This window comes from Ovis aries, chromosome 26 (genome assembly GCF_016772045.2).
Source record: "Ovis aries strain OAR_USU_Benz2616 breed Rambouillet chromosome 26, ARS-UI_Ramb_v3.0, whole genome shotgun sequence".
NCBI lineage: Eukaryota > Metazoa > Chordata > Mammalia > Artiodactyla > Bovidae > Ovis > Ovis aries.
The window spans coordinates 8,770,354-8,782,962 of NC_056079.1; positions in this window are offsets into that span (position 1 = coordinate 8,770,354).

Below are 12,609 nucleotides of genomic sequence, written 5' to 3' on the forward strand. Positions count from 1 at the left end.
TTTAGGGGGAAATAAAAGAAATAACAGAATCTACAGATTAAAAGATTCTTAAAGAAAACTGTATAATTGGTCCTCCTGCTAAGACACTGAGAGAAAAAATGTGATTGTGATTATAAATTATGCATGAACAAGGGGGATAAACAGGGACGGTACCCAATCATGTAAGACATATGACTCTAAAAGACAAAACCACCAAGTGAATCTCTGGAGCTGAATTGTTCAAATTTTAAAATTTTCTTAAAGAAGATACAGCAAGGCAAATATAATCACTAGCTGGATGTTTAAAGAATTACTTTTCATTAATTAAGGCATAACAGTGTTAAGGGTATAATTTTTGAATATTTATCTTTAAGTAGTAAATATAGAAGTGTTTACATAATAAAACATATCATATCTTGTTTTGCTTCAAAATAACAAGTTGGGGAAGTGGATGGGAGTAGTAGAGTCATATAATTGGATAACTGGCCATGGATTGATTAATTTGACTGACGGAGCTTACTATGCTATAGTTTCTAATTTGTATATGTTTGAATATTTTAAAAGAGCTATTTTTTGAAACTTCCCCATTACCAACTTGATGAGTGTTGTCATTTTACCTGGACCTGAGCCAAATCCATTAAGTCAAGCTCTACCCAGTGGGATTATGAACATTATTATTTTTAAAAAGCTTCTCTGTTGACTCAAATGCAAGGTCTGGGCTGTGAACCTACACCATACAAAATTAGCCCTACTTTAACAGAAACATCATTACTAGTGAATTAGTACTTACTGACTTCCTGGTGGAAAGATAATTTTAAAAGTCCTTAAATTTTGAAACAAAATTGTCAAATTCCTTTTGTCATAGAGCATAAAGTGAAAAAACAGGTTAATATGTGAATACAAATTATGAGAAATGATGCAACATACTTTCATTTCAGTTGCACAGCAAGTTATCTGAGATTCTGGCTTCTTGAAATTCAGTCTGTATTTGCAATTACCACAAAGCATTGATGCAACACAAAATATTATGTGATTGGTTAATGTTTTGAATAGTTATGTTATGCATTTTTTTCTCTTTGGAGTATATCTGTTTTTCTACATTCAAGGAGAGAGTTATATGTACTGTAATTTTTTTCAGCTTCTCCATTATATATCCTGTACTCTTTTCTCTATTGTTTTCATAAATTTTGTTGGGGAATCTAGATTTTGCTGCTCTCAATCAGCAAGTTTTTATATCTGACCATTCGCTCTGCCCCAAGGGATAAATAATGCATCCTGAGTTGCTTCAGTCATGTCCAACTCTGAGCAACCCTATGGACTATAACCTGTCAGGCTCATCCAGGCAAGAATACTGGAGTGGGTTACCATGCCCTCCTCCCAGTGATCTTCCCAACCCAGGGATCAAACCTGAGTTTCTTAAGTCTCCTGCATTTCAGGCAGATTCTTTACCACTAATACCATGTGGGAAGCCCATAAAGTGTATGACCCAGGTCTAAATGCATCATATTTAACCAAAAGAGCCATAGTTGACATGTTAATATGATGCTAGTGTTAAGGGGCAGGGGTGAAACTTGAACAGATATTATGGTTTTGTTCAGGGATACAAAAGTCAGATTTCATTTCACAGCTATTACAGTGGCCAAAAAGAAAAAAATAATTATCAAACTTTCCTGAAGAATGAGAAACTGCCTCTACCAACCCACTTGTTGGGGTTTATATAATGTATCCACTTTGGAGAGCAATTTAACATCTAATAAAGATGGATATACAATTATAAATGCTCCTGCATTTTACTTCTAAGTATATAACTCAGAAATGTTTGCACATGTTCACAAGAAAATACATGTCACATTAACTTTGTTGGTAATACCCTTAGCTAAATATCCTTCATCAGAAGAGTGCATATATCACACTATATATTTATACACTGAACTATCATGTAGTATTAGTCAGATTAGTATTAAGGCAACTCCTAATTCCTCAGGTGTTAAATTTTGCCATGCTATGCTATGTAACAGTCTCCAAATCTCACTGGCTTATGACAAACAGTTATTTCTTACAGAGGCTACATGTCAGCAAATACAGATATGTCTGTGAGATTCTGCTTCAAGCTACAAGCCAAGTTTGGTGTACTGATGTAGTCAACTTCTCTTTCCAGAAAACTGACTGAAAGAGAGCCCTCATTCACCGATACAGAAATTTGCAGAGCTTCTAAAATCCTTTCTAATGAACTAGTGTACGTAACTTCTATTCAACGGCCTTTGGCCAAAGTAAGTCACATGTAAGTTCAAGTGGTTAGGACTGTGCATTTCCACTGCAGGGAGTCTGAGTTCCTAGGATCCCTATTTCATGTAAAATTTACAAACTGATTGTCATTCATCAGCTCCTCCCTAAAAGTGGGTGAAATCTAAATTGGAATTGCATTGAAAATATAAAATCATATAGAAAAATATTTTTATGTATTTAAAACATATACATATAATCCTCCATTGAAAATAGAGGTCTTTTGAAATTTCTCTCAAAATTGTTTTGTGGGTTCTCTATTTCTTGCATAATCTTTAAGAGATGTACCTAGGTATTTAACATGTTTCAAAGAGATTGAAAATAATGATGCCCCTTTGACAAATTAATTTTAGTATTTTATTTGAGAAGTAGAAATCAAATTTATTCAAATATTGACCTAGTCCCCTAAACCTTGCCAAATTCATCACTAAAATTTAATAATTTGACTGAATTTTTCAGATTTTCTATTTAAACATTCTGCCATCTGAAAATAATCACAGTTGCAGTTTTTTCTTTCTGGTTTGCACAAATTAAAACATATTTTGTTTTTTGCCTTAATCCAAGATTTTGACAAACTTGGATTCACAGGATAGAGTAGAATGGAATAGTGATAATAGATATCCTTGATTAAAATAAAATATTTTCATATTTCATCATTAAGATGATGTTCACTATAGGTTTTGCACCAGTTATCTATATTAAGGTTTATTTTATTCTTGGTCTGCAAATAATCTTTATCATGAATGGCTGTTAAGTTTCAACATTTAAGCACAAGCTGGAATCAAGATTGCTGGGAGAAGTATCAATAAACACAGATATGCAGATGACACCACCCTTATGGCAGGAAGTGAAGACGAACTGAAGAGCATCTTGATGAAAGTGAAAGAGGAGAGTGAAAAAGTTGGCTTAAAGCTCCACATTCAGAAAACTAAGATCATGGCTTCTGGTCCAATGACTTCATGGCAAATAGATGGAGAAGCAATGGAAACAGTGAGAGACTTTATTTTTTGGTCCAAAATCACTGCAGATGGTGACTGCAGCCATGAAATTAAAAGATGCTTACTCCTTGGAAGAAAAACTATGACCAACCTAGACAGCATACTCAAAAGCAGAGACATTACTTTGCCAACAAAGGTCCATCTAGCCAAGGCCATGGTGCCGGGGTCCAGCCCCTGTGGATCCAGGGAATTCGAAGGGTGGACGGCGTTGGCGTGGAAAGACTTGTTTATTGATTGATATAAGATTAGATTAAGAAACTATAGTGTAGTAGGAAGATTAAGTGGAGGAAGAGGGCTGAATAGCTTGGTTTACACGGAAGACCAATAAAATTCCAGACAAGGAATTTGCACCATCTACGTTGGGCCACCGGCGCCCGCTTGAATATCTAAGGGTGCCTCGCCTTAAGCTCCCTTTCGCGCGGGTCTTAACAGCCAGGGCAAGTAAGTAGACCTGGCGAGCCTCCGTGCCCCAGGTGGAGAGTCAGCCTGAAATTAAAGTAAAGAGCAGAGAGAGGGAAAGGGAGAGAAGAAGAGAGAGAGAAAGACACGGGGAGCCAGATTCCCAAGAAACCAGGCCGAGAGTCTAGTTCGAGAAACTGGTCCGAGAAACTGATCTCATCCTTTATTGTTCAGAAGCCCTTTTATACTTTTGATAAAATATGGAGATCAATGGGTAACACAAAATTATGTATCGTTCGCAACCCAGATTCTTTCCGTATATCATTTTGTATACAAAAGGTCTCAGGTGATTTACATTATCTTTTGGCCAAGAGGCTTGTTAACACTTTTTGGCTCTCTCCCTTAATGAATGTTAATTTTGTTTCCCCTGAAGTGTTTTTCTTTAATCTACATCTCCTTAAAGCGCTAAAGTTACATCTCTATAGAACAAAGGTGCAGTGGGTTATAACAAAGAAGGTACTTAAGTCAAAGATCTAATGTTGCTAATACCAGGTCTACTACTTGTTTTTCTATATACCAACTATATCTAAAAATAAAGGATATGAAAATTTGGCAGCAAGCATTGACCCAACAAAATGAAACTTTTAACCAGTCCTATTCTAAAGATTTTGACTTCTCGGAAGCTCCTACATTCCTAGGATGTTTTAAGCTTCCTGTGCCTCCTGCGGTCAGGAGGCCTCTAACAATCACATGTGCAGCTGTACGAGTCCTGCAGGCAGGCTAGAAAGCCATCAGAGGGTTTTTTGGATTGAAACACTCTTTCAAATGCAGAAGACTAAAGCCCTGAATTGACTTTTTCTAGAAAATGTCAGAAGAGTGGAAAAGCAGAGCACAAAAACCGGCAGATTTTTGTTGGGGTACATGCTTAGGAATTTCCAGAGGGGACCCTGAAGCCTGAGCACGCCTTGCGTATGTCAGCTTCCTTCCTCATGACCTTGTCACGGGCGGGATTCCTCACACTGGCTCCCGACACTATGGTTTCTCCTGTAGTCATGTATGGATATGCTGCTGCTGCTGCTAAGTCACTTCAGTCATGTCCAACTCTGTGTGACCCCATAGACGGCAGCCCATCAGGCTCCGCCATCCCTGGGATTCTCCAGGCAAGAACACTGGAGTGGGTTGCCATTTCCTTCTCCAATGCGTGAACGTGAAAAGTAAAAGTGAAGTCTCTCAGTCGTGTCCAACTCTTAGAGACCCCATGAACCACAGATTACCAGACTCCTCTGTCCATGGGATTTTCCAGGCAAGAGCACTGGAGTGGGGTGCCATTGCCTTCTCTGGTATGGATGTGAGAGTTGGACTATAACGAAAGCCGAGCACCGAAGAATTGATGCTTTTGAACTGTGGTATTGGAGAAGACTCTTGAGAGTCCCTTGGACTGCAAGGAGATCCAACAAGTCTATCCTAAAGGAGATCAGTCCTGAATATTCACTGGAAAGACTAATGCTGAAGCTGAAACTCCAATACTTTGGCCACCTAATTCAAAGAACTGACTCATTGATGCTGGGAAAAGTTGAAGGCAGGAGGAAAAGGGGATGACGGAGGCTAAGATGGTTGGATGGAGTCACCGACTCAGTGCACATGAGTTTGAGTAGGCTCTGGGAGTTGGACAGGGAGGCCTGGTGTGCTGTATTCCATGGGGTTGTAAAGAGTCAGACACAACTGAGTGACTGAACTGAACTGATTGAAATAAGTATACCTCTTACTTTTTGATGAATGTGGTAGATACATTATACTTATTACTTTTCAAACAATAAATCAGTGTTGTGTTTCTGGAATAAACACCAAAATTAATTTTAAAAATCCTATTTTGTTTAAGGCATGCGTGTGTGCTGTCTAAGTTGTTTGAGTCATGTGTGACTCTGTGTAACCCTATGGATTGTTGGTAGCCCACCAGGCTTCTCTGTTCATGGGATTCTCCAGTCAAGAATACTGGAGTGGGTTGCCATGCCCTCCTCCAGGGAATCTTCCAGACACAAGAAATCAAACCTGCGTCTCATGTCTCCTGCATTGACAGATGGGTTCTTCACCACTAGGCTACCTGGGAAACACCAACATACAATTATTTCACAAGAAAGGTTGACTGGTAACGCTCATTTCTTGTAATGCCCCTGTCATTAAGTTATGTACCATGGTAAAGATAATTTTATAAATTATTTGTGCTACTACATTCTATTTTTCTTTGAAATTTTTAAGACTACCACTTTCCATTTTCAAATTTTAGTGGGAAATTTATTAGCTATTAACAGTTTCAATTTCTTTGATACACATTCAACACTTTGCATTTCATATTTTCATTGTGCATCAATATTGGTAACTTGTGTTTTTAACACAATTTTCCCCATTGTATTCAAAATTAAAAATTTAATGAGTTAAAGTGGCTCTTTATACCCTTGTATTATTTTTATGTCTGTACAGTATGTTGCAAATCATCATTTCAATTGCTTGTTTCATTTCTCTTCATTTTTTGTTATTGATATTGTATGTTCTAATTGTCATGTCTTTTTGAGAGTTTATCAATGTTATTAACTTCACATTGGAAGTATATCAATCTTATTAAACTTCTCAAAGAACCAACACAGTTAATTTGTTCTATTGTAACTTCTTTTCTATTTCATTAATTTCTGATTTTCCTTTATTATTTTCTTCCTTCTTTTTATTTTCTAGACTCTTGACCTGGAAGGTAGCTTTTAGATTTTCAGCCTTGTTTCACTGCTAATGCTGCTGCTGCTGCTGCTAAATGACTTCAGTTGTGTCCAACTCTGTGAGACCCCATAGACGGCAGTTCACCAGGCTCTGCCGTCCCTGGGATTCTCCAGGCAAAAACACTGGAGTGGGTTGCCATTTCCTTCTCTGATGCATGAAAGTGAAAAGTGAAAGCAAAGTCGCTCAGTCGTGTCCCACTCTTCGTGACTCCATGGACTTCAGCCTACCAGGCTCCTCCATCCATGGGATTTTTCCAGGCAAGAGTACTGGAGTGGGTTGCCATTGCCTTCTCCTTCACTGCTAATACATGCATGTAAAATCAATAAATATCTTAGAAATAATGTTATAGCTATGTTACCCAATTTTAATAGATGCTCCTTTCATTACTTTCTTTAAGCAGTTTGTAATGTACATTGTCATTTCTTCCTGATTCCCAGGTTATTTGGAGGTCTATGGTTCAATTTTAGGCTATTGGTGATTTTCCAGGTATCACTTTTTGTTAGTTTTCACATTCATTTCACACTCACTCTTTTCAAAGACCTCTCCTTATAAGATTTCAATTCTAATATAACTTTTGAAACTTATTTTATGACCCATATATAGGTTCCTCCTCCCAAACTAGAATCATAAAACATATCTCAGTTTTCTTTCTTTATGTATTTCTATTTCAAATATGTTGGAAAAGGTCATTTATTTGAATTTATAAATGGCAGACTACCCTTTCAAAAAAGAAGGAATAGCCTCACTTTGATGCTTCAGATGATTCCATCTTTCTTTGATGTTTATTTGCTCTTCTCCCCACTAATGATTTCTTCCACAGAGGCTGTGAACAAAATGCTGATTAAATGATGCCTGCAAGCTGATTCTAGACCATTAAACTCATTTCGCTATAATTTCATTACTCTTTATTAAACACTTAGAATTTGTGAGGAGTAACAGTGTCTTTAAATTTTGTTTTATTGGAATCACACAAATCAGTAGAGGACTGAGACTTCTTTATTCTCTTGATATTTAAGTATTTCTACATTAATGAATCAATGGGTCTTATTTTAGCTATAATGTCTTCCTTCTAGTGAATTATTTCCCTGGCAACTAATCCAAGGCAGAGCCATGTCATATGAAATTCTGCACTGTAGTCCACCATGGTATGAAGATTCTCCACAATACTTTCAATTTTCTTTCTACGTTTAATGCTGCAACTTTGTATTTGGGGCTTCCCTGGTGGCTCAGCAGTAAAGAATTCACCTGCCAATGCTGGAGACGCAGATATAGGTTGGATCCCAGGTCGGGAAGACCCCTGGAGGAGGAATTGGCAACCCACTCCAGTATTCCTGCCTGGGAAATCCCATGGGCACAGGAGCCTGGCGGGCTACAGTCCATGGGGTCTCAAAGAGTTGGATACAACTTAACAACTGGACAGCAACTATGCAACAACAAATCTGCATTTGCTAAAATACAAAATCTGTAGAATCATTAAAGAATGATATTTTCTTAATGATCATTTAAGTAAAATGTTTTGTAATATAGTAAGAAAATGCTTCTGAGTGACACTAAAATCAATTAGATTAACTTAATTGCTGGTCATTTACTTTCTGGCATCAAGTTATGCTTTTACCCATTAGTCACATATAGGCAAGGAAAGCTACCGGAGCCGGCCTTCAGACTGATTTGTGTTCATATTGTTTCTTGATTAATTGGATGTAACTGTTGGAGCAATCTCCATTTCTCCATCACTCCACTACTCCCCCTGCCCCCCAAAACTATCCTGTTCTTTTTTTTCAAACAGAGGTCTATTCTCAGTCAGCCCTTGCCAGCGTCTGGCATCTGGCATCTGAAAGTGAAAGTAAGTGAAAGTCACTCAGTTGTGTCGGATTCTTTGTGACCCTATGAACTATACAGTCCATGGAATTCTCCTGGCCAGAATACTGGAATGGGTAACCTGTCCCTTCTCCAGGAGATCTTCCCAACCCAGGGATGGAACCCAAGTCTCCTGCATTACGGCAGATTCTTTACCAGCTGAGCCACAAGGGAAGCCCAAGAATACTGGAGTGGGTAAGCTATCTCTTCTCCAGTGGATCTTCTTGACCCAGGAATCAAACTGGGGTCTCCTGCATTGCAGGCAGATTCTTTATCAACTGAGCTATCAGGGAAGCCACTTTTCTCTGAAAGTGAAATCCAATGTAATTGTTTTCCCAACATAAAGTCAAGCAAACATCAGGCATCTTTTTTTCCCCAGTATCTCTATTTCAGCTAATATATACTCTTTTGTGAAACCAAAGCTGTACAACTATCTGATTAATTTGAGTTGATATAAACAGTCAAACAAAGTAATTTTTTTGATTAAACTGAATTATCTACTTGGTTCTTAGTACTGTATTCATCACAAATTTGTGCATTCTCAGTTTTGCTAGTCTTTGTATCTTAAACAGTATCACAGTGAGAAGGGCTATAATAACGGAAATCCCATATATTGTATGAACTCAATGTCTGAAAATAATTTGAGCAACTATGAAATCTTATGTTTATTTATTTTACAATATTGCAGAAAATTCAATTCAGTTCATGCCAACCTAAATTTCCTGCTAAATAAATCATGATTGTAACTTTTCTTCACCAACATAAAGATAGTTTTATTCATTTAACTGGTTGATTAGTTTATGAATTGCAAGATCCAAATAAAATGTGCAGTGATGATGAACACAAAAGTTGAAAAAGATAACTTGTCTACAGTGTAGTCTAAGCATGTGTGGTATGCACGTGCTCAGCCGTGCCTGACTCTTTGTGACCCTATGAACTGCAGCCCACCAGGCTCCACCTCTGTCCATGGGATTTCCCAGGCAAGCATACTGGAGTGGGTGCTGCCCGCCCTATCCATTAACAGGATGCTGTGACTATTAGCAGTTGCAGCCACTCTGGACTGAGGAGCCCTGAGGGAACTCAGGAAAGAAACGAGGCATGCCTGTGATCTAGCAGCCACCAGACTGCAGCAGCTTTCTGTGGGTGCAGCTTGAGAAAACTCAGGACACTGGCCGCAGGGAGCTGAGGAGCACCACAAAGGATTGATTTCTCTGAGCCCAGACTATCACACCTTCCCAAACACAGAAAAGAGATAAATCCCCTACCTTGAGATATCTGGTTTTCTTTCATTAATGATAATTTTTTACATTCCTACTACTTGCCCTTTGTTGCAGAAAAAAACAAAAACAAAACTCTAGCCCTCACCTCCTCCAAGCCTTTTTCTCAGTGCTATCTGAGATGCTAACTCCTGGGCTTGAAGATCTAAGAATGTCCTGGGATAAAACAAAACTCTCAATTTTTAGGTTATGCATTGTTTTCAGTGGACAACAGCATAAATTCTTAACTTATTGATAGAATTTGAATCAATACATTAAGTCTGACAGGTGTATTTACTTTGATATTCAGTTCAGTTGCTCAGGTGTGTCCGATTCTTTGCGACCCCATGATTCGCAGCACGCCAGGCCTCCCTGTCCATCACCAACTCCTGGAGTTCACTGAGACTCATGTTCATCGAGTCGGTGATGCCATCCAGCCATCTCATCCTCTGTTGTCCCCTTCTCCTCCTGCCCCTAATCCCTCCCAGCATCAGCGTCTGTTCCAATGAGTCAACTTTTTGTATCAGCTGGCCAAAGTATTGGAGATTCAGCTTTAGCATCATTCCTTCCAAAGAACACCTAGGACTGATGTCCTTTAGAATGGACTGGTTGGATCTCCTTGCAGTCCAAGGGACTCTCAAGAGTCTTCTCCAACACCACCGTTCAAAAGCATCAATTCTTCGGCGCTAAGCTGTCTTCACAGTCCAACTCACATACATACATGACTACTGGAGAAACCATAGCCTTGACTAGACAGAACTTTGTTGGCAAAGTAATGTCTCTGCTTTTTAATATGCTATCTAGGTTGGTCATAACTTTTCTTCCAAGGAATAAGCATCTTTTAATTTCATGGCTGAAGTCACCATCTGCAGTTATTTTGGAAACCAAAAATATAAAGTCTGACACTGTTTCCACTGTTTCCCCATCTGTTTCCCATGAAGTGATGGGACCACATGCCATGATCTTCGTTTTCTGAATGTTGAGCTTTAAGCCAATTTTTTCACTCTCCTCTTTCACTTTCATCAACAGGGTTTTTAGTTGCTCTTCACTTTCTGCCATAAGGGTGATGTCATTTGCATATCTGATGTTATTGATATTTCTCCCAGCAATCTTGATTCCAGCTTGTGCCTCTTCCAGCCCAGCGTTTCTCAGGATGTACTCTGCATATAAGTTAAATAAGCAGGGTGACAATACACAGGCTTGACGTACTCCTTTTCCTATTTGGAACCAGTCTGTTGTTCCATGTCCAGTTCTAACTGTTGCTTCCTGACCTTCATATAGGTTTCTCAAGAGGCAGGTCAGGTGGTCTGGTATTCCCATCTCTTTCAGAATTTTCCACAGTTTATTGTGATCCACACAGTCAAAGGCTTTGGCATAGTCAATAAAGCAGAGATAGATGTTTTTCTGGAATTCTCTTGCTTTTTTGTTGATCCAGCGGATGTTGGCAATTTGATCTCTTATTCCTCTGCCTTTTCTAAAGCCAGCTTGAACATCTGGAAGTTCATGGTTCACATATTGCTGAAGCCTGGCTTGGAGAATATTGAGCATTACTTTAGTAGTTTGTGAGATGAGTGCAACTGTGCAGTAGTTTGAGCATTCTTTGGCATTGTCTTTCTTTGGGATTGGAATGAAAACTGACCTTTTCCACTCCTGTGGCCACTGTTGAGTTTTCCAAAAGTGTTGAATGCAGCACTTTCACAGCATCATCTTTCAGGATTTGAAATAGCTCCACTGGAATGCCATCACCTCCACTAGCTTTGTTCGTAGTGATGCTTTCTAAGGCCCACTTGACTTCACATTCCAGAATGTCTAGCTCTAGGTGAGTGATCACACCATCATGATTATCTTGGTTGTGGAGATCTTTTTGTACAGTTCTTCTGTGTATTCTTGCCACCTCCTCTTAATATCTTCTTCTTCTGTAGTTCCATACCATTTTATATTGGGTAGGCGCTATATAGTAACTTTATAATAAGTGAAGAAGATAGATAACCATTATGTTTAAAGAAAAAAATCTTCTATTAAAAGCCATTTTGCACTTCCAATATAATTGCATGCTTATGATACAATGTCTTCAGTATGTCCAGTTTATCATAAAAAATATTTATATCTATTTGGACAAAAATAATATTTCTAAGATTATCAGAATATTAATAATTTCATATTATTAAATAAGAGTTATATATGCATTCAAGTAAGTGCTGGTAAAATTAAGCTTTACTCTTTTATCCCTTGTCTTTAGATTACCATAGCAAAAAATTGTATTATCTATGAATAAATTAAATCTTTGCAAATACAAAAAGAAATGAAAATTATCTTAGTAAATTACTTAATATTTGTTAATGGCAAAGAATTACAGTTTTCATGAAATGGTAGCAGAAAGGCAAATATGCCAACATAAAGGACAGTAAGATTAGCTGCTCAGAACTTTAAAGTATAGTAACAAAATTATCATTTTTATTGGAATCAGAGAAGAGCAGAGTTTGTTTTGTAGAAAACTTTATCAGTAATGTGGAAGATAAATTGAGCTCTCCCAAAAAGAAGATTCAAAAGACAAGAACAAAACAACATAAATGAAGAGAAATGCAAAAATCTTAGACCAGAAATACACAATAAGGATTCTGGGTATGCCTTTCTAATAAAACCAAATTAACACATTGAACAAAATTGCCTTGCTTAGTAGAGATTTGAGAAATTCCACACATTCCCAGATGCCTTTGCTCTGTCTATTTAAGTATAAGATTTAAAAAATTCTACAAGCTTGGCTTTATTCACTTAATTAAAAAAAAATCACACATATCTTATGACTCCTTTGCATGCAATCTGAATATTCAGAATAGTCAATTGCTTAAGACACAATGGAGATTTGTGGTTTCCAGGGGCAGAGAGAAGGATGGTGGGGATAAATGGGGCTTTGCCTGGAGGGACAGAAATGTTGTATAACTAGATACACAGTGGGGGCAGCAGAAAATTGTGAATTTTGCTAAATGCCTCTGAAATAGTTAATAAACTATTTAAAATAAGTATGCAAATACAGGAACCAAAATTAAAAAAGCCCAAGTCTTCAGATTCAC